This window comes from Macaca nemestrina, chromosome 4 (genome assembly GCF_043159975.1).
Source record: "Macaca nemestrina isolate mMacNem1 chromosome 4, mMacNem.hap1, whole genome shotgun sequence".
In the NCBI taxonomy this organism is placed as follows: Eukaryota; Metazoa; Chordata; class Mammalia; order Primates; family Cercopithecidae; genus Macaca; species Macaca nemestrina.
The window spans coordinates 100,102,326-100,127,420 of NC_092128.1; the positions used below are offsets into that span (position 1 = coordinate 100,102,326).

The 25,095-nt window shown below is 41.3% G+C and overlaps 1 protein-coding gene and 1 long non-coding RNA gene across 12 annotated transcripts in view; one reads left to right on the forward strand and one right to left on the reverse strand.

The window, feature by feature from the left end:
* LOC105475787 (chimerin 2) overlaps window positions 1-25,095 on the forward strand; it is a 314,261-nt gene that overhangs the window by 228,572 nt on the left and 60,594 nt on the right. The window lies entirely within an intron of this gene.
* Window positions 435-21,288, reverse strand: LOC139362831 (uncharacterized). Its single transcript, XR_011622267.1, has 3 exons — window positions 21,204-21,288; window positions 13,791-13,915; window positions 435-4,746 (listed from the first exon to the last, which is right to left on the reverse strand). It is a non-coding gene; the product is annotated as an uncharacterized lncRNA (long non-coding RNA).

Genomic DNA, 25,095 nt, shown 5'->3' on the forward strand with positions numbered 1-25,095 from the left:
TTTCCACTTGCATTTTCATTGAGTGGGGACTGTAACTGGCTATTGCTCAAGAGAAAGCAGAAATGGGTGGGTCACCACCTCCCAATCTTTACCATAGTTGACAGTTTTCAAGGGTTTATTGCCTCTTGCCCTATGCATATCACAAGTATCTTGTTTAGCGTTCTCCAAGAGCAATAATATGTGGTTACATATACTCAGACCACTTCAGGAAATTCTAGAATGAGCCTAGTTTTTGCCCCAGTCATTTGGAAGTTGGCAGACACTTATCTGAAATAGCTATGCATTTAACCAAATAAGTAAAAGAAGAGATATCAGTCTTTTTAGAATCAGGTGGTATTGTAGTAAGAGTGAAATAGTCTAAAAACATTTCTGATCTGCTTTGAAACTAACAGTAAGAGATGGCGGGAGCTAAATTTAGAGGCTCTTTTGTTTGTGTTGTTTTTGGTTCATTTTGATATCTGATACCAATTATATACAATCTACTTTATAAGTTGAGAAATTGATGACCTTTGACAAGCAACATCATAGGTTGCCCATCTTACACTTTTTGGAACAAAGCATGAGTTACACACACACACATACGCACACCCATACTTCAAGGTTCAGTTCCCTGGAATATGTGTTCAAGGTTCAGTTCCCTGGAAAACGTGATTGAGTTTTATACTAAAGCTTTGAGAGCAGGACTTGAGTGGGTCCTAGTACAGACTTAGACGGAATTGTAAGGTAGAAATTTGATTTTTATATTCGTTGTGACTAGATTAATTTTAGATGTTTACATTACATATACATTTGGAAATGTATCTAACAATATGGGGTACTTTTGTGCTATATATGGACTTTATTATATATAGGAACCCTTGTGTAATTAGCATATAACTATTTAAGCTTCATAGCTATATCTTTGCTTTCATATGCTGTTTGTGTTATAATTAATTGGCAGTATAAGACCTCTGTGAAGAATATAAGCACACTCTTCCAAGGAGAAAAGGTAAATCCACTTTAGGATGCCCCCCTTTAGGAAGTCATTTCTATTGTACTTAGAAGAAACACGCTTTGCATAGGATATATTGCTTAATATTTTCTTAGAGTTTAAAGGTAGCAAATCTTTGTTGAATAACAGAGTCCAGCTAAAAGATTTAAACCATGCGGGGCATTTGTTGTTTCCTAAAGAGAAAGGCCAAGAGACATGGTGGTTTCAGGATGTGTTGGAGCTGATGGTTTAGTCATAGACCCAGGCTCTTTTCACTGCCCCTCTGCCAGCCCCACTACATGGCCTGTCCCCTTGATTTGGTCAACAAGTGCACAGGAAGATTGCTGTTCCATCACAGGTGTTAAAAGCTTTGGACAAATTAAATTTAACGGAGTTTAGTTGAGCAATGAGTGATTCTAGAATCAGGCAGCCCGTAGAACCAGAATAGGTTCTGAGTGACTCGGAGCTGCCACGTGGTCAGATAACATTTATGGACAACAGAAAGAAAGTGATGCCCAGAAAATGGAAGTGAGGTGCAGAAACAGCTGGATTGGTGATAGCGGGGCTGGTTACAGCTGGGCCGTGGCCTTTTTTGAGCCTGCTTTAAACAACTGGCCACCTTTGGTTGGCTGAAGCTCAGCTACAAGAGTAGTTTACACATCAAAAAGTCTGTTTACGCATCAGAGTAGATTACCATTCAGTGTGTGTGGAGATGAGACACGTTTAGGCCAAACTTAAAATATGTATGCAGGCAGCTTTAGGCCAAGCTTAACTTAACAGAGGCATCATGTGACAATGTCCTAAGCAGAGGGTAAGAAAGGTGATAGCAAAAAAAAAAAAAAAAAAAGGGACTTCTCCATCCCTCCCTTTACAGGAGAAAGCCTCTTCCCAGCTGACTTTCCCTCACTGCTCTGTCCCATGCCCTCCTGTAGGCCAGTCATGGACAAAGTGAACAAGGAGCCATAATTGGCTTGGACTGTCCTTAGTCAATTCCTGGGATCCTTGCATGTTGCTGCCTAAGCCTAGTCAGGGACCTGCTGGCAAGTAAGAAAGGGAGAGTAGCTGGGGGGCAGAGAATCTGCCCCCAAGCCTAACCAGTAAGCATACCTGGTATAGGGAACACCCACGACTCATAGAATATGATCAAAGTGCAACTGTCCAATTAAAATCCTTACATTTAGGGGAGTTTTGCCCCTGCTCCTCGGATAAATGCTCTGTCATGCCCCCTGACTTTTCTAGCCACTTGTAGCTAATAGAAGGCCCTACCATCACTTTCAATCTCAAAACGCAGGCGTATTTTGACAATTCAGAATCCCTAGTCCTGAATAATACTAGAAAATCCAAACTGGATTATAGAGTTAAATCTCTCCTCCCTCAGCCACAGCTAACTTAGGGAGGGTGCCGGCTGCCTGGCAAGGGATGAGATCAGCTTCTTCCCTCATACTTCGTTCACCCTCGTTCCTTAGCTCACTGCCCATAGGGTAGGGATGCAAAGATCAGGGACAGTTCTTCCTTGACTGATACCATCCTAAGAAGGCTTCACACTTACTGGGCATGGTGGGCACATTTGTGGGTTCTTAGGTTGTTCCACTAGACCCCTCTGACTGCAGTTCTTGCAACAGAAGAAATACATAGGTGGCGATATAGCTTCTTCTAAACTGTCTGCTAAACCGGACAGTGAAAGTGGGAGTGAATGGGGTAGGGGTGGCCATGATTTCACCAGGCCAACGGTCATGAACTGAGACCATTCAACACTTGTATTGAGCAATCAGGGAGGAGGGCCACAGGGCCACCTTAGCAATGCACAGTGGCCACCCTCCCATCAGCCCCTGCTTTTCCAACAAAGAACTCTTTTTTCAAGTCCCTTAACCTTCCAGATGGTCCTGATTTTGAGAAATGCTGTTAGGTGGAAATGCTGTTGCCTTCCAGATAGGGCCCTCTCATCTCATCCTGCAGGCTGACAGCCTTGGGATCGCACCCTAAGATGGCTCAGGTGGTCTCAACTTCAGTTAAGTGCCCTCCATTTCTGCAGGATTTAGGGTTTAGGGACTCACAGCTGAGTTGATCAAAAGAATCTCCTTATGAATCCCTTCCTAGTGTTCAACCACCTTCCCTGTTTTTTTTCACTGCCAGTATGAGTATGGGGTCTAAGTCGTGAACCAGTTTTCTGTGGTTCCTTTGATACCCTGCCTTTCCATGGTGTGCCTCACTGTGAAATTCCATAGCTATTCCTAGGGTGAAACATTCAGTCATAACTTCCTCACCAGGAAGCATGAATGATATGTCTTGCTATAATACGGTGATGTCCCAATAGACTATTGGCATTCTTCAGGCCTCCAAGTTCCCTCAAGGGATAGCCCAAGGCTAATACCTTTTCTAGTCTAGTCTAGTATTGTTTGCTATTCTCTTCCTGCTGTCAGCTATGAACTCTACCCACTGCTCTCTCCCCATAATTTGTCTCCAAGTTTGCTGATCCGGGTAACCTAGAAAGAAATGGAGCTTTTCAAGGTTGGCCAATTAAAAGATCCTAACTCAGAAATCTACATTGTACTTGCCTACTAAACTATAAATACAATGGGAGTGTGGCTATGGGCTGGAAGGAATCAACATCATTAGTAAATACATATGGAAAATGTGATTGATTTAACTGTACCTGGCAGACCCGTATTTCATAGTTTTAGACTGAAGAACAGAGGACAACAGATGTGAAATCATTTTATAATGATCCCTGGATTATTTTGGACTAGCTATGCATCACGGGTAATCCTGGTTTATCTCTCATTGTTGTTTTGTTCATCGTTAGGGTATTTTCAGCAGCTGTCCCTGGCCTTTTGGAATATAATTATGTTTTTCTCTGGAGCTATAATTTGTCTGCTGCAACCAGAAGAAAAATGTTTGTGTGGAACTAGAGCTGACAACTGGGAGGCTGTAGCTCCGGCATTCCTCTGTTGGCGACAGCTCTGTAACTCCTAGTGTATAAAAAGACATTCCAGAAAATGGTTACCAAAAGGATTTCTTGCGTGGATATAGTTTTTCCATCAGAGGGATCAGCTCTTACTGGCAGGAGTGCTTTATTTAGGGCTATTTCTTTCATTCGGTGTTTAAGTCAGCCAACACTTATCATGTCCCTGTAATGCAAAATGCACAGTGCTACATGCTGTGGGGGGAGATATTTTTTTGTTACACTTTGGCAAAAAGTGATGTGTACACAAAGAAATAGAATACAAAGTCATAGTAGCTTTATGTTCTATTGTGATAAGGTCTGGAAACCCAAGAAGGCCATTTGGGGTCAAGGAAAGTCTTGTGAGTGAAATGGGATTTGAAAGATGTGTACAACTGGAAAGTACTGGGCTGAAGGGAGTTGGCAAGAACCAAGGTCACGGAGGTAGGAAGTACCAGTGTATTTTCCTTGTCTTGACCATAAGTGATTATTTATATTACAGTGACTATTTAATGGATACTGATTTTTTAGAGTGAAATGAGATATACAGGAATAAACCAGAAGGGTCGTGGACAAACCTGGTTGTAGAGTTGCCTGATCTAGAAAGAACAACAGACTTTTTTTTTTTCTTCTTCTCAATTCTGGAGGCAGGAAGTCAGAAGTCAAGGTATTTTCTGGGCCATGCTGTCTCTGAAGGCTCTAGGGGAGGATCTTCTCTGGCCTCTTCCTAGTTTCCGGTGGTTGCCAGCAGTCCTTGACTACCTCATTTCGATCTCTGCCTCCATTGTCACATGGCATTTTCTTTGCGGGTCTCTGTGTACAAATTCCTCTTTCCCTATAAGGAATCCTGTCATTGGATTAGGGCCTGTCTTAATCCAGTATGACCTCATCTTAACTTTATTACATCTGTCAAGACCCTATTTCCAAACAAGGCCATAGTCACGGGTACTGGGGTTGAATATATCTTTTGGAGGAGGTCACCACAGGTCTAAAGACATAGTCCTTTCCCTCAGAAACTTGTCATGTACAGTATTTGTAAAAGATATTAACAGGCCAGGCACAGTGGCTCATGCCTGTAATCCTAGCAATTTGGAAGGCCAAGGCAGGCAGATTGCTTGAGGACAGGAGTTTGAGACCAGCCTGGGCAACATGGCAAAACCCCATCTCTACAAAAAATACAAAAAATTAGCCAGGCATGATGGCATTCCCCTGTAGTTCCAGCTCCTCGGGAACTGAGTTAGGAGGATAGCTTAAGCCTGGAAAGTCAAGGCTTCAGTAAGCCAAGATTGTACCACTGCACTCCAGCCTGGGCAACAGAGCGAGACCCTGTCTCAAAAAACAAAAACAAACAAAAACCAACCAGATCATAGTGAGAGAATGAAAAATAGAAGCCAGTAAACATATCCATCTGTTCATCAATTATTTTTTAAGGGCCAAATGAGAGAAACCAAAAGTGAATGGTTTAGGAGAGGAGAGTGATTTCCAAAGCGTGGGCTCTGGACCAGAGACCAACAGCTTCTGCATCCCCTGGGAACTGTTAGAAATGCAAATGCTTGGGTCCCAGCTCAGACTTTCTGAGTCAGATACTGTGGGAGTCACATGTCGCTTAGTAACGGGGATACATTCTGAGAAGTGTGTCATCAGGCAATTTTGTCATCGTGCAAACACCATAGAATGTACTTACACAAACTGGGTGTAGAGCCCACTGCATACCTTGGCTTTATGGTATGGCCTAGTGCTCCTAGGCTACAAACCTCTGCAGCATGGTACTGTACTGAATTCTGGGGGCAACTGTAACACAATAGTGAGTATTGTGTATCAAATATATCTAGACACAGACAAGGTACAGTTAAAATTATAATATCATAATCTTATGGGACCACCATGGTATATGGGGTCTGTCATTGACCAAAGTCATTATGCAGTACATGACTACATTTTAATAAGCCCTCTGGTTAACTCTGATACAGGCCATAGGTTAAGAACCACCAGTCTGAGAATTCAGACAAAGCACTTTTCTTCAAGCTGGAGTGGATAAAACTTCCAGCAGCAGCCAAATAAGTCATTAAGCTGAGAAAAAAAATTATTCATGCCTCTCTGAGTGCTGTTGGAGGAGCCTTCTTTTTTTTTATTTTTTATTTTTTCATGTTTTGGATCATGAGGAGGGGTGAAAGTTGGATTCTAGGATATAATCAGCCCAGAATTTTAACTAAGGTATGGAATGAAGCAGGCTTCTCTCACTAGATTTTGCTTGCCCTAAAGATGCAACATCTGCCCTGTAAACACAAATGCAGCATGCAGCATGCATGGCAAGCCCTGGAGTGATGCTTCAAGTTGGAGACCATAGAATAATAGAGAGGCACACCCCAAACCTTTGCATTCCCTCCAGCCCTGGGAATCTCCTGAAAGGGCATATTCTTATTGGGTAGGACTGGGCTGGGGTTCAAGATTCTGCATCTCTCAGCAGCTCCCAGCAGCTGGGCTGCTGGTCCAGAGACCACACTTTGACCATTAAGACTAGGCAGCATGTCAAGGACCCCAGTACCTATCCACATTTTTAAAAGCAGGTAAATTGGCTTTTATATACCTATGCTTATATTTGAATATTTTGTTTGAATATTGACTTTATGCTTGAATACTGATTATTTGAATATTATGCTTGAATATTGATGGGAAAAATGCTGCCAACATATAGGTGCTCAACAAGGCTTTGTTAAGGTATAGTTTTGACCTTGGAGTTTCATTACAGTCCCTGTTGTCCCCAGCATGGCTATGTGAAGGGCACCCTGACCCTGGACTAAAGAGAGGCAGCCGTGCCTTCTGATTCTTAATGGCATTTGGTCTCATGCACTTGCAAGGATTGTGCCTGGTGACACCCCCAAAAAAGTATTTGAATTCTCCAAAGAGAGACTATAGACCACACCATTTGTCCCCTAAATTATTAACCAATCATGTGAATATAAACCAACAAATTTCTAATACTTCTGATTCTCTCTTAATTGGGATGATATTTGAATAAATAACTTCCAGTGAAATAGGTTCCTAAGTATTGGGCTCACAGCACACATTCATGGAATTCCCAGAGTCTTAAACTTTTATATTCCAATCAATCCTAACCTTCTTTTTAAGCTACACTTTAATATCAGGTTATTGCTTCTTATTAAAATTAATAATAATGATAACAAAATGTACTCTTTGATCTTACTGTTATATAATATGCTCACTGAATAATAAGTAGAGGATACAGATACGCAAAAAAGATGATAATAAAGGTTTCTGAAATCCACCAGAGATACTATTTCCTGCTGATGTCTACATCTGTGTAAATATATATTTGTTGTATCCTTAAATTTTAAATTTTTCTATATTTTATTGCCATATTCTTACAAAAGTCATTTAAATATTACATCTTCATTGTACACAAATTAGACAATAAAGTTTTAAGAAAACATTTGTTGAGCATCTGTACCTGACCTAGTAGAGATTTCCAAGGCCATATGCTGGTGCATATCTTCCCAGCATTTAAGATATCTAAAACCATAATAGGCCAAAAACCTTAAGAATCCCAAAGCGGCTTCTTCCTGCTAAGAGGCTTAGCATAATTTCTCTCCTAGGTAGATAACTCTTTGCTTAGGGGGAAAAAATACCTATATAGATTATTTAGAAAGAAAAACCTTCCGAGCTTAGTCTTAAAAAGAAAGGAATAAAATAAAAAGCATTATATCGTTTATGTTTAAGTTAAATATACAAATATACATACATGGAGCCCGGAGGGGTCAGAGCAAGAGGCTAGAGCTTCGTTGGGGAGTCAAGGTCAATGAAAATGGCTGAAGAGCTTTAAGAACACGGGTGTCTAACATATAATTTTGAGTGGATTGCTAGATGATGCTTTAACGAAGCTGTCCCTCCTGGTCTCACCTCACCCTTATCTCTTAGTCTAGTAAAATCTGCAACACATGTAGATTTGAGAGTGGAACATATGGGAATAATGGTGATGTCTGTCATGGATACTGGTGGGCAGAAAAGGAACAGTCAATGAAGGGGTAAGACACAGAGCAGCATGCAATGCTAGCCAAAGCAGGAAGCAGTTCCCAAGGAGGCATACCCCACACCAGCCCCCAACGCCCAGAAGTAGCTAGAGAACCATTTACATTTTTTACCTATTGAAATAAACACTATGCAGATTCAAGAGATTCATGCCATTCTACTTAAATCTTAACCGTCAAGTAACCCTAGAATCTTATTATTTGACAACTCAAAGGCGGTTTTTTTTTTTAAGCAATTTGTTCTGAACATATAACCTTTAACAAAATCACCAAATAACCTTTAACAAAATCATTTTTAATGGCTGCGTAGCAATTCATTGGATGAATGCACTGGAACTAATTTAACTACCTCTATGGTTAGATGTTTAAGTTCATTCTTTTTTTTTCCATATTAGAAACAACCCTGCAATGAACATCCTTGTAGCTAAATCTTTGCAAATGTTCAACTATTTCCTTAGATTAAATTTCAGTTGCCTATTTTACACATTTGTACTCATATTAAGATGGATAGCCAATATAACTTTACCTACTTTGCAGTGTTTGGGGAACCTCTTTCCTCTGCTCTTATGCCATGAGATCATGTGATTTTTGTCCTGTTTTATTTTGTTTTCAGGAAATATCCCTTCATATTTTGTATCTCCCTTTGGAACATTCTGTTTTAGATAGCCATTACTGGCTGATTAAACAACCTTTGTTGAGAGTAATATTAGAAACAGACAGTTGTACGTTGTGGAAACGATTATTTAGAACTATTCACAATATTATTTTGAATTCCTCTTCAAATGTTGGAGATGCACAGATACTGTTTTCCTATTATCTTAGTTTTACTGATTCACTGACTGGTCTATTACTAGAGATGCCTATTTACCTCATATCTATCAGAGGGCTAATGAATGTGACATTTGCCTCATTAACCTATTATTCATTCTACAAAACCTACTGTTTCTTGAGAGTCTGCTGCATACCAGGCCAATTAAGGAGATTTTGCCTGTGCTGGTTTTCAGTGGACAAAAAGGAGACTTCCCTAGTTGTATAGAAACTAAACAGTCTTGTGTCATGATGTTGTCATCATGAATATTTACACATATGTGAGTGCCATTGGAATAGAAAAACCACAAGCCAAACTGGACATGTAGTGACAGGGACTTAATCTTTTTCAGCCTAGTCTTCTGGGTACTTAGGATGGAACTTTGCCTGGTATATAACAGCCATTCAGTAAAATTGTTGAAATGAATTTAACTGGCTTCTTCCTGCTCCTTACTCTGCCATGTTCATTCTCGCCTTAGAATGATTTTGCATGTCTGGTGTTCTCTACCCGGGGTCTTCTTCCCCCCGAGATCTTTCCATTCTTGCTTTTTCTTGTCCTTCAGGTGTTGGCTCCAGTGTCGCCCCTCTAAGAAGGTCTTCCTCAGCTGACCATCCTCACCCAGGCCCTCTTCATCCACATCCCCCATATGACTCTCTGCTGTCTGACATCATCATCCTCAGTGATTTGCTTGCTGGTTTATGTCCTGCTTCTGCTCAGTAGATGAGTGAGGTTCCTGTGTCCCTTATTCACAGCTTTGGGCCTATGGTCCGGAATGGTTCTTGGGACATAATCAGAAATATTTCTTGATTGAATAAATGACTTAAGTATAATGTAAAACAACCACTGCGGATGTTGAATTAAAGCCACACTAACAGTAACTCACATTTGTCTAGCACCTTATAAAGTATTTCCGTGCACATTATCTCATTAGGTTCTCACAACTCTGTGGAGGGTGTTGTTATTGTCTCCATTTTACAGACAGGCAAACTGAGGCTTGTGGAGGTTAATTAACTGGTTCAAGTTCCACCTAGTAAGAGAAGGAGCTGGGACTTGGACCAGGCTTGAAGTCTGACTGTAAACCACATACTAGTGACAAGAAATCATTCTGTCAGAACTATCTTTTAAAGAAACAAGACTCCTAGTACAGTATGTTTAGAAATAAAAATTTATGTACACATTGGACACAACTCCAAATTCTGAAAAACAACAAAATCTAGCCAGGTTCATCCCCTTCACTGATTATAGGATGGTAGTTTATCTGCATTAAATATGCTCTTTTGTGGCTAAAATGTAGTGTATACCTAAGACAACCTCACAAACATAACATTTATAGGATACAAAATGTTTGTGCAATTCAGTCTTTAGCCAATGGCAAAAGTAAAAGTAACAGTAATCAATGAAAATAATATAGATTAGAGGGCTTGAATGCACACTGCTTGTCGTCACTACACAACAACAATTAAAGAGTGCACAGAGGCTGGGCATGGTAGCTCACAGCTGTAATCTTAGCACTTTGGGAGGCCGAGGCAGGTGGATCACCTGAGATCAGGGGTTCGAGACCAGCCTGACCAACATGGCGAAACCCCATCTCAACTAAAAATACAAAAATTAGCCAGGCATGGTGGCACATGCCTGTAATCCCAGCTACTCAGGAGGCAGGAGAATCTCTTGAACCCAGGAGGCAGAAGTTGCTGTGAGCTGAGATCATGCCACTGCACTCCAGACTGGATAACACAGTGAGACTCTGTCTCAAAAAAAAAAAAAATGCACAGAGAGGAAAAGGAGTTTGAGAAAATGCAGTGCAAAGGACTGCTAATCTGCTTTCAAGGTGTGTGATATCCAAACCCGTCATCAAAATCAAGAAAAAACCCATACCTCTATGGCCAATTGATTTTTTGGTAGAAGTTTTTATTTTATATTTCTCCATTTTTTGACTTGAAAGATACTAGAACTTATTTTTTTGTTTTTTATTATTTATTGACAAATTATAGTTGTATATATTTATGAGGTACAAAGTGATGTTATGATTTTTTAATACAATGTGAAATGATTAGATCAAGCTAATTAACCTATCCATCACCTAATATTTGATATTTTCTGTGATGAGAACATTTGAGATTTACTCTCTTAGCATGGGGAAGTGATACTCAAAGGATACAAAGCCTCAGTTAAATATAAGAAATAAGTTTGATTTTTTTGTTGAGATCCATGTCCAGTTGATTTTTGACAAGTATGCCAAGAGCATTCAATGGGAGAAAGAATGAATAATCTCTCAATTACATAGTGCTGGGACAACTGGAGATCCTCAAACCAAAGAATTGATTTGGGCTACCTCACACCATCTACATGAACTAACTCAAAATGGATCAACAACCTAATATTAGAGTTAAGACCTTAAAAGAAAACATTTCTTTGAAGAAAACAAATGGCAAGTCTTCATCACCTTGGATGTGCAATGAATTCTTAAATATGATGCCAAAAGCATGAGCAAGAAAGAAACATAGAAAATTGAATCTGATCAAAATCAAAACTTTTGTACATCAAAGGATATTGTCAGAAAGTGAACAGAGAACCTACAGAATGGAATAAGATACTTGAAAGTCATATATCTGATAAGGCTCTTACAATTCAACAACCAAGAGACAATCTAATGAAAAAATAGGCAAGAAACTTCAATCGATATTTTTCCAAAGAAAATATACAAATGGCCAACAAGCACATGAAAACATGTCCAACGTTATTAGTCATTAGGGAAATGCAATCAAAACTGCATTGATATTACCTCACACACCCTAGGATGGCTATAATTTTTTTTTTAAAAAGGAAAATAACAAGTATTGGTGAGGATGTGGAGAAATCAGAACCTTCATACATTGCTGGTGGAAGTGTAAATTGGTACAGCCTCTGTGGAAAACAGTCTAGCAGTTCCTTAAAAAGTTAAAAGTAGAATTACCATGTAACTCATAAATTCCACATCTCGATGTAAGTAAGACAGGTACTGAAACAACACTTGTATACAAATGTTCATAACAGAACAAGCCATGGTAGCCAAAAGATAGAAACCTGCCAAATGTCCATCAACACATGCTTGGATAAACAAACAGTGGTATATACATACAATTGAATATTGTTTGGTTATAAAAAGGAATGAAATTCTGATACATGCTACAACATGGATGAACCTTGAATTGTATACTTTAAAATGGTTCATTTGATGTTATGGGAATTTCATCTCAAATTTAAAAATCTGGAAAGAAAGGAAAGAAATGACTCAGAAGCAACAGGAAGGTATTAGTTGTAACTCCTCATCAAGTCAGATTCTTATGACTCAGATGGGTGCATCTCAGGTTACAGTGGCCTAAAAGCTATAGTGGTGTATATGGGAGGAAGGGTAGACACGTGCCAAGCAAATAGGATTAGACTGCTCTGTGCAGGGTTGATTGAGCTCAACCTGATCTGTATGGACACCAGGGCTTTTTTTCAAAGGTGGATTGGCTCTATTTGTTGTTGCTATCTCTGCTTAGTGTTATTTGAAGGGCTCTTTCAGTTCCAGACTGTATAAATAACAACAGAATCGTCTGTTGATAACTGAACCATCCCACTCTGAGGGTTCAGAGTATATACTTCTAATTCCCACCACCCACAGCCAGGTTTCAGTGTGCACACAGCCTGACATAGTGGATTTCTGTCACTAAACCATTTCATTTTCCCATATGCAAGAGTGTCATATGCATATATTGTGTCTGTGTTCTCATGTCAATTTATACTGGGCATGTATCCACACCCATTCTCCTAACTACTGCTGAAGTAAACAGTATTGTCACTGATACTGCATACGTACGAGGTCGTTTTAAAACAGCCATTTTTTTTTTTTTAGCAATTAGGACCTGAAAGCTGCCTAGGTTTTTCCTTATTTATTCCATTTCTTATGATTCTCTCCACTTAATCCCCATCGCTTTCAATTTCATTGAATTTCTAACTGAAATAGAACTGAATGAGAGCAGAGGTCATCTTGCCCATTTGGATGTATAAGTTGAGAAGTACTGAAGTTGGTCAACAACCGACCACATATATGACAGCATAGCCTAGGTACATAGTAGACTCTGCCATCTAGGTTCATGTAAGTACACTAGGTTTGTGTAAGTACATCTGATGATGTTCGCACAATGACAATCACCTAATGATACATTTCTCAGAACGTATCTCTGTCATTAAGCAATACATGACTATATATGTGTAGGTGTGTATATATACACACGCACACACATCTATCATCATAGGTTCTACTTTCTCTGTTTACAGACAACCTCAACGTCTCAGTGCCTTACATGATAATAAAGATTTATATCACATGTTTTTCATGGGTTGGCTGCATCTCTTTTTTTTTTTTTTTTTTTTTTTGAGACGGAGTCTTGCTCTGTAGCCCGGGCTGGAGTGCAGTGGCCGGATCTCAGCTCACTGCAAGCTCCGCCTCCCGGGTTTACGCCATTCTCCTGCCTCAGCCTCCGGAGTAGCTGGGACTACAGGCGCCCACCACCTCGCCCGGCTAGTTTTTTGTATTTTTAGTAGAGACGGGGTTTCACGGTGTTAGCCAGGATGGTCTCGATCTCCTGACCTCGTGATCCGCCCGTCTCGGCCTCCCAAAGTGCTGGGATTACAGGCTTGAGCCACCGCGCCCGGCCCGGCTGCATCTCTTTTTTGTGTTATCATCATTGCAGGACCTAGGCCGAAGGAGCAGCCCTTATCTGAGACGTGCTGGCCTCAGGAAAGAGGAGAGGGTGAGAGAGATGGCAGGGGTGTGAGACAAAGGCTCTCCCTGCTCGCACTCAGTACTGGCTAATGTCCCCTCCACTCACATTTTATTGCCCAAAGCAGGTCATATGGTCAAACCTAATAAGAACTGGACAAGAACTTGTTAGAACAAGAGTTCAGGAAAAGGCAGGAAATACTTGAGAAAGTGTCTACCATTATATTATGGTTCCCACATAAGGCTTCTCCAAGTTTTGCTTTATCTGAGATACTTACCCATAGTCTTTGCTTATAGAACAACTTTCCAAGCTTCCAGTAGTTTAGAATTGTGAAAGAAATCACCATTATACATTTTATTTATGCCGATGGAAAAAGTAATACAGTCTTTGAAACTTGAGTCCCTGTAACGAACAAATAAATGGATTAACAATGTAAATATTTGAAGTCTATATATGCATACCTTTTTTATATTTCAGAATAAATTCTGTTTAACCCTTTGTAACTAACACTGGTAAATGATATTTCCCACTCATTTCAGTTATCTATGGCTGCATAACAAATTACCCCAAAATGTAGTGACTTTAAACATCAAGAAGCATTTACTGATGATTCTGCATGTTGGCCAGGGCTTTCAGAGATGGCTCATCTCTGTTTCACATGGTTTTGTCTGGGGCATTTCAGCTGGGCCGGAGAAATCATCAGTGACCTCACTCACCTACTTGGCATCTGAGCTATTGTAGCTGGAATGGCTGGAGGCTGGCTGGGCCTGCCTCCCTTCAGAGTCTCTCATCCTCAGTGCCTCATTCTCACTCTCCATGTGACTTCTCTTTCCAGCAGCAGTTCAGCTTCTCTACAAAGTGGCTCAAGGCCTCTGCAGACCTAAGCTCTGAAGTTTTATAGCATCTTTTCTGCCATATCTTTTTGGCTAATGCGAATCACAGGACTGGTCCAGATTCAAAGGCAAAGGAACTAGATTCCACCTCTCAATGGGAGGAGTGGCTTGCATATCCAGAGATGGGAGGAATTTTTAGTAGCCATCTATGCAGACAACATACCACACTACTCTTGGACAGTTTGCCAACCCTCAACCTTGGACCAGATAGGATATGTGGCACCAGATCTGCCTTGTCCATTTCGGGGGTTGTTAGTTTCTAGCAGGCATTCAATGGTTTGGATACCTCTGACGACAGTTTGGGAGGATTATGAGGAAGGGGAAGAATCTTGAATAGAAGAGAAGAGAGGTTTATTCTGGATCCGAAGCCTAGATAGAGATCTGAGCAGAATGAAGAGATAGAGACATAGGCTACCCAAAACTGTCTCCCATTTTAGTCTGTTGTTCTCAGCTGGTATGTTTGGTTATTCTCCACGCTTTCTTATGGAGCAGAAAGTTAGTGTTGATTCTGGAGAAATCCCACCAGTACATGCAAGTAGACTAGTGTGGAGCCCAGACCCACAGAATAAGTAAGAGTCCCAGGTAGATTCTCATTGGGAACATTGAGAACCCCTACCTCCTAGCCAGACTTAAGGGAACAAATGCCCCAAACAGGCCTATGTCATCCCAGACTCATGTCTTCTGTTAACGGAGGGAGGCTCTGAACTCAGTTAATACATTTTCATTGCCAGACTCTGGGAAATCATGAAATGAATTCATCTGGCCACCAAAAATGTGTTGGTACATGTAGATTTTTTTATTACCATCATTTGCATAAGTTATGCAAAATCTAGCTCTGTATTATGTCCTTAAAGCATAATGGTAATCTTAATTAGCTGTAACCAATTAAGCAGTAAATGATTAGCATAATAAATCCTGTACTGTTGTGAGAGAGGTCGGTAAAACCGGTCTGCAAAAGGACTTTTTTTTTTTAAGTTAGATGTTTAACCCATTATTGTTTTTGCTGCCATTTGTAATCTCTGCTATAGTCAACCCAGGTTTGCTTTTTGTTGGGGGTTGCTGTTTTTTTGTTTCTTGTTACCAAACAGTAAATATTTATTCAGTCCTAAGGAGCTAGAGTAAATTTGATGAAATTCTATAGCATTTTCTAACAAATTAAATAAATCGATCATCAAATGGGTGAGATCAGATTCAGTTTAGTCATCATGGTAGTACCAAAGGCAAAGACATTTAGGTCTCCAATTACAGAATTCCAAGTTTGCAAGGACCCCCAAGATTCTTGCCTTACTCTAGAGCTGGGAGTGGCTACACGTGCAGCTCTCTTGAAAGGAGACCATCTAGCTCAATGGTTTTCAGCCTTAGAGGCACATGAGCCTCATCTGGGAGCTTCTAAAAACCCTGATGCGAAGGCTATACCCCAGACCAGTTACATCGAAAACTCTGGGTAGGGAACAGAAACAATAGTAGTGTTTACCACTGCCAAGGTGATTTCAGTGTACACCCAAGGGTTGATAAAAGACTACACATTGGGTCCAGTGTACACTGCTTGGGTTATGGGTGCACCAAAATCTCAGAAATCACCACCAAAGTATTTATCCATGTAACTAAACACCAGCTGTTCTCCAGAAAACTATTGAAATAAAATTAAAAAAAAAAAAGAACAGCAAAAAAGAATCACCTTTTTATACTAATTCCTGCCTAGATAGAGCAGTAGGGACCTAAGACTGCCCTGCCTTTGGTCCCTACTATATACCTTAGATCCCTGTAGGTATCCATATCTCAAAAGTGTTTAAGAAACTGGACATCAGACAACACAATAGTGATCCCTGAGAGTCTGAAACAAATGAGGTTGGCTCTACGATTGCCCAGCTGACTGCCCTGAGAGAATGTCCAGGCAGATGCAGGGAGGGAGAACTCAGGCAGGGCCCAGGGGACTTTCTGAGTTGCTGTGAGTCCAGCAGCTAGCGTTCACATGACCAAGATAAGAGAGCTGCCCAAAGAGAGAAATGGAGAACTGGGTTACTGTTACAGGTCTGCCTGGAGCATTCAGCAGATATCAGTGCAGCAAATTCAGCTGTATTAGTGCGTGCATGTAAGAAAACTAGCGAGGCTGGGAAAAGATTCCACACAAAGGATTAGAGGAAATAGTGTTGACATTTCCTCTAATCACACTGGGTCAGAAATAGTGGCTTTCTCCACCAGCTGGACTGGAATCTCTTATCATTCATGGGGCCTTGGGAGAGTACTCAGGATGCCTCCATCTCAGGAGTGGGCCACACTTAGCCCTATCTGAGCCCAGCTCCAGATCTGCCCGGCAAATCACAAAAGCAAGATACAAAAGAGTCAAACTGTTTCCAAGTAACTTGAGCTGCATCCAAAAGCAAAGTTGAAGAACATTTATAGGAATACAAACATACCCAGCCCCTGGCAAGGTAAAATTCAGAATGTCAGTCAACCAATGAAAGATTACAGATGGGGGAAGAGGCCAAAAAACATCATCCGTGAGGAGACTAGTCAATGCAGAACTAACAGAGATGCTACAACGAGCAGACAAGGGTGCTTTAAATGGGCATTATGACTGGATTGCTTATGGTCAAAACGTTATGTTGAGACATGGACCATATAAAAAAAGATCCAAATCAAACCTTTAGAAATGAAAAGTCTAATGCCTGAGATGTAAAGTACACTGCATGTGACTCATAGCAGACTAGAAATTGCAGAAGAAAACGTTAGAGAAATTAAAGACAGAAATAGAAACCATCCAGGAAGTTTTTAAAACACAAAAACACCATCAGTGAACTGTGGGACAACTTCAAACAGTCTGATATATGTCTCACTGGAGTCCCCAGACAGATGAGAGAGAAAGGGAGGACACAAAAAATACATGAAGAAATAATGGCCTGAAATTTTCTAAATTTGATGAAAACTGTAAACCCAGAGATCCAAGAATCTTAGCAAGCCCCAGGCACTAAAATCTACACCCAGCACATCATAATCACGTAGCTCAAAACCAGTGGTAGGAGGGAGGGGTTTCAAAGCAGCGCAAGGACAGTTTTTGGGGAGAGGGACATGTTAATTTTCTTGAATGTGGTAGTAGTTTTCCAGGTATATAGATACATGATACGTGATATGAGTGACAAGTGAAAACATTTCAAGTTGTACACTTAATATATGTGCTATTTATTGTAGGTCGGTCATAGCCCCAATAAAACTGATCTATTAACAAACAATAACAGCCCTGGGTGCATATTAGAATTACTGGGAGAACTTTGCAAAAAAAAAGAAATTTCCATCTTCAGAGGTTCTGGTTTAGATAGTCTGGGATGAGTCCCAAGCATCCGTATTTTTAAAAGCTTGGCAATTCGATTTGGCAAGTTTTTTTTTTTGCAAATCACTGGAAGCAGGAAACTGCAGAAACCTCCCCCATTTACATGAGCTAGTGGTTAATGACCTTTATTCTGACTAAGCAGCTTTATATTTCAGGGATATGGCCCTCTGATGTACAATGTTAATTTCCAAGTTCTGCGTTTTCTGTATCTAGTCTTTTCACTTATAGGTACACAATACCTTATTTTATTAAAGAACGGGATTTTGATACCTCTTTCCTTATTTTTGAAACTTTCTGGGTTTATTTCGAACATTATAGCTTCTGATATTCCCAGAACTTCACAACCTCATGCTCAAAGTGGGTCCATTGATTTCTTAGTTGTTGGAAATGATCTTGACCTAGTCATCTGTAGACTTCTAAACTCTACTTAAAGAAGCACACGGCAGCTTTCTCCTAGTTCTTTCTTCAGTTTTTACTTTAGGATTTATACGTCCCAGCATGTCACTTCTCTGCTTAAAGTCATTCTTCACCAGCTACCCCACCCCAAGCTTTTAGATGTGACCCAGTCTCCCTAATACATCCTGTAAGATCCCGCCTCGTAGATCACTACCCACTTCCCTTACCTCCTTCTTTCTAGCCATAATGAACTTTCATTTCTGTAATAGATCACCCTGTAACTCACCTCCAAGTCTTTGCAAGTTCTATTCCCTTTGCCTGAAATATTCTCCTGGGCTTTTTCTCACTGTTTGGCTATTTCCTTCTCATCCTTAAGGTCTCAGAGGAGTCATCACTTGTTTTGGGGAGTCGGGGAAGGCTTTGTGCCCCAGAGCACACTGTATCTCCCCCACCTTAGCAGTTATTGCTCTGTATTATAATTGTTAGCTTCTGTTATCCCCAACCTGACTGTAAACTCCTTGAGGACAGAAACCAGTCCTGGCATCCAGTATAGGGCATGGTCCATACTAAAGGTGTGCGGAATTGAATGCACTGTAAAAAATGGTGCTACCTCACCCCTTATCAAACCCAGCATTTCTGATACACAAGTTACCAAGCCAGCTCGTGGACATGACTGCTCAAATTCAGCCATAGGAGCTTCATACTACAAGGGAGACTTGACAACTTTGCAGTGTTAAGTTTTTTGCCAGCAAGTTAAGCTTAGCAGAATAAACCCAGAGTGAAGTGTTTCCTTATTATTTCACACAAGGGAAAAAGCAGAACAACTTGAGAATTGCAGGAAAAACAGGAGGCTCTAAATAATTAAGGTGTGTTGGAATTAAGGTGAGTGTCTGAAAAAAAAAAATCTATGTGTCAGGAAACCTGGTTTGAAGAGGTAATAATGGAAAGCAAATCTGAAGTTGTCCTTAAATCAATAGAAATCATTCAAATTCTTATGGTAGGAGACTAATAAGTCAGAATCTGTCCTGCAGGCCCAGAACAGGGGTAAATAGGCATTATTTTGTAAATAAAGTATTATTGGAACACAGCCACGTCCATTCGTTGAAGTATAAAATATGGGAAGGTTTGTACTACAATGGCAGAGTTGAGTGGTCCAGACAGGACAGAGATTATATGGGCTACAAATCCTAAAGTATTTACTGTTGGTACTTTACAGAGGCTGATTCTCGAGCTAGGAAATGAGTAAGATTATCTACATTCATTCAGAATCATTTATGGAGTTCTGTATTATGTTGAGCACAGTGCCTGGCTTATAGTAAACTCAAATAGATGTGGGCTGTGATCGACATTATAGTGGTTGGCCATTGATGAACAGACACTGGGCTCAGGTAAAGGCCCTGCTACAGAAGGCAGGGATACAGATATTCATGGCATGTGAAATAATTTAGGCCAAGGCCGAGCCCAAAGAGCAAAGACAAACTGAGCTGGATGGTAACTTGGTGTTTACTCTGTTCTAAAGCAAACCAGTCTTGGAGAATGTTTATATCACTTCCTTTTCTCTATTTCCAGAGAAAACGATCACAGGCCAAGCTCAATTTGTGGTTAGTCTTTCACTCTGAGTTCCATGAAGTGGCTTCCAGGATCTTCCCTAGGGAATGTGGTAGAGGTTTAAGTAATTCAGGGTGTGTATTTCACATCAGTTGAAGAATCTCTTGAAGGCAAACAGAAAGGTTAGTTTCTTCTGTTTGCAGTGCACACTTTTGTTTGCATGTGAGCATGAATCATCAGTCTCCTCACTAAGCATCAAGTAATCCAAGCAGAAGAAGCTCAAATTAACACTAAAGGAAGGTAGTGAGAATGAGTGTGTTTTTAAGCATTTTGTGGTAGGCAGAATAATGGCCTCCAAAGATATCAGATCGTAATCCCCGGAGCCAGTAACCGTGACCTTACCTTGGCAAAAAGGTTTATGCAGATGTGATTACATTAAGAATCTTGAGATGAAGAATCTTGGATTATCTGTGTGGACTGTAAATACCAGCACCAGTCTCTTTTTAAGGGAGAGGCAGCAGGAGATTTCACAGACAGACACAGAGGAGAAGTCCGGGGGAGATGGAGCAGAGAAGGATTTGAAGATCCTGGGGTGGTGCAGCCATGAGACCGGGCATGCAAGAAGCCCACAGAAGCTGGAGGAGGCCTGGAACAGATTCTCTCCTAGCTCCAAAGGGAGCACAGCCCTCGACTGCAGCCCAAAGAAACTCATTTCAGACCTCTGGCCTCCAGACTGTACGAGAATAAGTTTGCCTTGGTTTTTTTGTTTGTTTGTTTTTTGTTTTTTTGGTTTTTTTTTTTGAGACAGAGTCTCGCTCTTTTGCCCAGGTTGGAGTGCAGTGGAATGATCTCGGCTCACTGTAAGCTCTGCCTCCCGGGTTCACGCCATTCTCCTGCCTCAGCCTTCCGAGTAGCTGGGACTACAGGCACCCGCCACCGTACCTGGCTAATTTTTTGTATTTTTAGTAGAGATGGGGTTTCACCATGTTAGCCAGGATGGTCTCGATCTCCTGACCTCGTGATCCACCCGCCTCAGCCTCCCAAAGTGCTGGGATTACAGGCATGAGCCACTGCGCCCAGCCAGTTTGCCTTGTTTTAAGCCATCAAACTTGTAGTAATTTGTTACAGCAGCCACAGAAAACTGATACAGATGTATTCATCAGATGAATGGTAGGTACATTACTTCATTACTTTTTTTTTTTTTTTGAGACGGAGTCTCACCCTGTCGCCAGGTTGGAGTGAAATCCCGGCTCACTGCAACCTCTGCCTCCTGGGTTCAAGCAATTCTCTGCCTCAGCCTCTTGAGTAGCTGGGATTACAGGTGCACACCACCATGCCCAGCTAATTTTTTTTATTTTTAGTAGAGATAGGGTTTCACCATCTTAACCAGACTGGCGTTGAACTCCTGACCTCGTGATCTACCCACCTCAGCCTCCCAAAGTGCTGGGATTACAGGCGTAAGCCACCCGGCCTCATTACTTCTTATACCATAATAAATAAGAAAGAGAGAGAAGCAGCAACGTACCCCCACCACCAGCACCTTAACTTTTGCTTGATCCACACGAGTAAGAACGGATGGTAAATAACACAAGTTACTGGACTGGGGTTGGAAGAGATTTTTGTCTATTATGATGCTGAGAACAGTGCTCAGAACATGGAACATGCTCAGAAAAGAGCAACTCAATACATAAATGATATCAAGGCAGGTCAAGTTCCGTGCGAATTGTCAGCTTCTAATGGCATTAGGACCCTGGATGGATACTGTGATGAAGCGTGGTGCACAGACAACTGCCTGTTGGAGAGCCATTTGTTACCAGTCCATGGCGAAATGGGTAGAGAAGTACAGAGGTCTTCAGAAACTACTTCTTACTGCTTTCTTTTAATCCACTGATTGAAAAAAATGACATAGTTGATAAAGAGCTGTTGTAAATTCAACACTGTTTTTAAAATACGTTTGTATTTTTATTAATCACAATATATTACCTTTTAAAATGGTCATATATGTGAAGAAGAGAGAAATAACTTTAGGAAGCTGTATTTATTCCAAATACAGAGAATTCTCCAACCACATATAATAATCATGAGCCCCTGAGAGTCCATGACCTGGAGGTTCAAAGCTATAAGTCAATCCCACCAAGGAAACTAGGGTGTGAAGGCATTCTGTGATTAGCTCCCCATCTTACAACCTAGTTAGCATCCGAGACAGGCCCAAACCCAGGGCTTGTGTCTTCTGAATCCCATTCCAGTGCTTTTTTAGTAGTCATTGATGTGACATCTCATGGACCTCCTAGATGTGGTCTCCTAGGGAACCTGGTGCATGCCTATAGGCGTAAATCTGGCTAAAGAAGGAAGCTCATCATGACCTCTACACCACCCATGGAGGACAGCAGGGTCCTTAGGGTTCTAGGCAGGTTTCATGTGTGTGTGGCCTTGCAGGGCCTTGCACTGAGAAAAGCCACACTGGATTTAATGTCCTGCTATTGCCTTCTTGAAGTTCTTAATAATTTTCAAAAAAGAACATGCAGTTTTCCTTTGCACAGACCCCTACAAATTATACTGAGACTGTGCGAGCAAGGCAGTTTGGATCCAACTTCATTTTATTTCTAGTTTGCTTCTGCTGTCATTCTGGAGACACAGCCTTCATTATTGCACCTCAGGATTTGACAGACCATGGTCTCCTAGGTGAGGACACAGTATCCCCAGGCTGGGCCTCGGGTGAAGGAAGGGAAGGGTCTAGGGTGCAAAGGTTAAGGAGGCCCTTACTCTTGGGGGTGTGCGAAGGCAGAGCTGGCACCTGAGAGTCAGCACCCCTTAAAAATTGCAGCTCACTTGCCCCTCCCAAGTCTCGCCCTGTAGTACACCTGCAGTATGCCTGTAATATTCCTGCAGACACCTGCCATACAGTATTCTTCTGCTTCCTTTGCCTCTGTGTGCCTCTGTGGTCACTGAATTTTCATCAGCCAGATCAGGTGGCACACAGAAACCTACCCCATTGACTTGTTCTTAGATTTTTCTAAAAGTGTTCTTTATTTGTTCAGTCTCTATTGAGGAAGAATTACATTTCCCCATTCTCTGCAAGACTCGCCATGGTTGGCTGGTGCATGCTCTACTGTGTAAGTGTAATTTGATATAAAGCTGAATTGTCAATAGCATGAAACATTTTATAGGAAGAGTGAAAGAGGAGATGGTGGTCTCATTCATTCTGTCCCAGAGAGCAAGAGCAGTGTAGCATGGTCGCAAGTGAGGAGAAATCAGAAGCTCAGTTCTCATCCCAACTCCACTGCTTACTCCCTGTGGAACCTCATGCAGTGCTTGTGCTTCCTCAGCCTGAGTTTCCTTACCTATAAAAACAAAGCTGTCTCCATTTCACATGACTTTTGAGGGTCTGACAAATTTATGTTTCTTAATGTGCTTTGCAGACACTTAAAATGCTAGCTGGTGGCTGACACTGATTCTTCAGCTTTTGTAGGGGAATTGTTCTGCAAGATGAGTTCATTCTAAGTTGCCACCTGCTATCTGCCAATGGATAAATTCCACAGCATCTCACAATATGGGTTAGGCCCTGGAATAAGCTTTATTGAGAAAAAGAAACTGACAACGTCAGGGTCAGCCAGATAAGATAGAAGGGCCTGCTGAGGCCGCTGCATTCTGCTGAATGGATTTGTGGTCCAGGGAGGAACATACCCTCCCCAGTCCCACTCCCACCCCCATAATCTCCTTTTTTTTAGGGCAAGTGGGAGAGCACTTTTGTTAGTGGGGAGATAATGAAACTACTTTGGCACCAGGCAGCCTGGATTTGAGTGTCAGCTGTTTACAGGAATTGTCTGGGAAGGCAAGCGCACAGCACCTGGGGACCTTGGGACTAAAGTTGTTACCCTGGGGGGAGGACACCACTTGTCCCATGGGAAGAGGAGCCTCTCCAGCTTTGAGAGAGAGTTAGGACTCCCCCCCTGCCCCCACCCCGTAGCATTTCAACCTGATAATTCAGGGTAAACACCTGGGTTCATTTTCAGACAATGCTGCTCGTACCAAAGAAGCATCATTAAATTCTGGATGCAGGTACCGCCCATACTATCCCCGACATTAAAACCTAACTAGGTCATGTCAGGGTTTATTAGTGAGTGGTTTGGATTTGATAGAGAGATCAAGACCTATCCAGGCTAAATCTAAATCCATCCACTAATGAGCTATAATAAGAGGATTCCATTTTAAAGGATTCACTCGGGTCCTTGGGACTAAAATGCTGTCACAGTTGATTCCTCTAGCCAGCTTTGTACCTGCTTTTCTGCAACTGATGTGGAAATCTTGTGCATCCTACAATGCTGCCCTTACTTATCCTTTTATCCTGACTTGTAGTCTCCCACCTTCCCTCACAGCCTGAAATCTCCACCTCATATAAATGCCTCAGGGGGTGCCAGCTCCAATGGTGGGGGCAGGGGAGGTGGACTTCACAGCAGCCGACAAATCATAATTGCATAATGTAAATTTTGCACAAAATGCTCTGAGAGCTTAAGGTGCCACAACTAATTTTATTAGGACACTTCAAAACGGAGATGACATTTGAACTGGATCATAAAGGATAAGTAGAATATTTTAGGGCAAAGAAAGGGGAGCAGGGCATGCTAGGTAGAGAACACAGGGGAGCAGAGATGTGGGACTTCAGCTGAGACAATATGTGTGAAGTGTTTAGAGCAGTGTGTGGTACATACTAGGTGCTCAATAAATGTTAGTAGTGCTAGTCATTATTGCTGTTACATATTCAGGGAATTTAAAATAGCCTGTATGGCTACAGTACCAGGAGGGAAGGTCTGGAAATAAAACTGGAGATGGAGTTTAAGACTTTTTGTGTGTGAAGGGCCTTGAATAGTATGTTAAAGGAGTTAGGTTTTGTATTTGCATCTCGTTTTAGCCAACTAATCCACAATCATGAGTGTCCCAGTGAGGATGGGCCGGGTTAGGCTGCAGTAACAACCCCCAGATGTCAGTGGCAAAGCATCAAACATTTATTTCTTTCCCATGTGACATGCCCAGTGCAGGATGACTGTGATCTTTGCCCAGTGTCCTCCTCTTTCTGTGACCCTGCTGCTTCTGCCCCAAAATGACACCTATCACTACTTCCATTTCATTAGCCAAAAAAAGCCACGTGGTCATCCTAACTTCAGATGGAACAAGGAAGTGCAGTTCTACCATGGCTGTGTGACTGTGTGCATTTGTCAAAACTCACAGAAACGCATGCTTAAAATAAGTAAATTTTACTGTGTCTAAAGTATGTGTCAACAGTTCTGACTTTAAAAAACACCTCAGTGCATTTTTTTTAACTAGACTGCTTTTTAAAAGTATTAGAATTATATTGTAAACAACCACTGAAAATATGATTTGATTTCTAAAAATCAATTATATGGATCCTTTTAGACGCA